This window comes from Dendrobates tinctorius, unplaced genomic scaffold (assembly GCF_039654945.1).
Source record: "Dendrobates tinctorius isolate UK_male_01 unplaced genomic scaffold, ASM3965494v1 ptg000250l, whole genome shotgun sequence".
Taxonomy (NCBI): domain Eukaryota; kingdom Metazoa; phylum Chordata; class Amphibia; order Anura; family Dendrobatidae; genus Dendrobates; species Dendrobates tinctorius.
In genome coordinates this window covers 37,567,342-37,569,162 of record NW_027361917.1, presented here as the reverse complement: position 1 = coordinate 37,569,162, position 1,821 = coordinate 37,567,342, and positions in this window count along the sequence as shown.

Genomic DNA, 1,821 nt, shown 5'->3' with positions numbered 1-1,821 from the left:
GATGCTCTTCCCATGTCGCACTGTAGATGGTGATGTCGTCCAGGTAGGCACAAGCATAGTCCTGGAGACCATCCAGAAGCCAGCCAGCCAGCCTTTGGAAGGTCGCAGGGGCATTCTTCATCCCAAATGGCATAACTCGAAACTGGAATAAGCCGAACGGGGTGACAAATGCCGACGTGGGAATAGCGTCAGGACTAAGGGGAATCTGCCAGTAGCCTTTGCATAGATCGATGGTGGTCAAATACTTTGCCCCCGCCAGCCGGTCTAACAACTCATCCACACGCGGCATGGGGTATGCATCCGTCACTGTTTTCTCATTGAGCCTACGATAGTCTACACAAAACCGTGTAGTCCCATCCTTCTTGGGCACTAACACTACGGGGGATGCCCAGGGACTATCTGACTCTTCAATGACCCCTAAACGCAGCATCTCTTGTATCTCTTGTCGCATCCCCTCTCGTACAGATTCAGGGACGCAGAAGGGGTTTTGTCACATGGGGGTCTGATCCTGGGTCACAACCTTGTGTTGTGTCAGGCGAGTGTACCCTGGTCTCCCCGAAAACATCCTGTGTCACTGCCTCAACTCCTCCACCTGCTGTCTCTCTCGGGGGCCTAGGTCTTCACCCAAGTGTACCTGGTCCCATGTTTTAGACTGATTCCTTTCCCCTAAGACATCCGGCAAGGGAAGTCCGGCTAAATCCTCTGCTTCAGGTGCACAGATGGCCACTACCTCTTCAGGGCGCTCCCGGTAGGGCTTCAGCATATTCACGTGGAACATGCGGATAACCCTGGGGTCGTCACAATCGGCGACATTATAGGTTTTGTTGGCTATTTTCCCCACTACCTGGTAGGGCCCCTGCCATGCAGCTTGAAACTTATTCTGTTAAGTGGGCTCTAACACCAGGACCTTCTGTACTATTTCCAAAATGCGCTCTCTGGCCCTCCAATCGTACCATATGCGCTGGCGCCGCTGGGTCGCCTGCATGTTCTCACGTACAGCCTGAGTCCGCTCCTGTAGGCGGTCCCGGAATTGCAGCACATAGGGTACAATAGGTACCCCTTCTATGAGGCCCTCCCCTTCCCAGTGTTCCAGCACTAAGTCTAGGGGTCCCCTTACCTGTCTCCCGTATACCAGCTCGAACGGGGAGAACCCCGTGGATTCTTGGGGCACCTCCCGATAGGCAAACAGGAGGTGTGGCAAGAATTTCTCCCAGTCCCTGTATGTCCTGGTAAAAGTCCCAATGAGCTGTTTTAATGTTCCGTTAAAGCGTTCACACAACCCATTGGTTTGCGGGTGGTATGGGGCGCTTCTAATGGACTTTACGCCACACAGCTTCCACAGTTGGTTGGTCACCTCTGTTGTAAACTGGGTACCCTGGTCCGAGATAATCTCCCGTGGAAATCCAACCCGTGAGAACACCTGGAGCAGGGCGGCCGCCACCGTCTCTGCCAGTATGTTAGGTAACGCAACCACCTCTGGATACCGTGTGGCATCGCGCCCCATGGGAGCTGTGGTAGGCCGGGTTTCTAGCTGGTCCCCCTACAATCTTCGGTGGTTTGGGGCCCTCCAGGTCCATGGGCGCCTAGTGACCATCTTTGATCCGGACAACTGCGGCCTCCTGGCATCATGATGTTCATCGGCCAGACGAGCGGCTTCCTCAAGAGCCATTGGCCGCCTGTCCCAAAGCCACTCCTGTCTCTCGGGGGTTAGTCAATTAAAGAATCGTTCTAATAAGAAGAGCTGGAGGACGTCCTCCTTAGTGGTTGCTTAGTTCCCTTGTACCCACTGTAGCAGTGACCGCCGTAATTTACAGGCCCAAT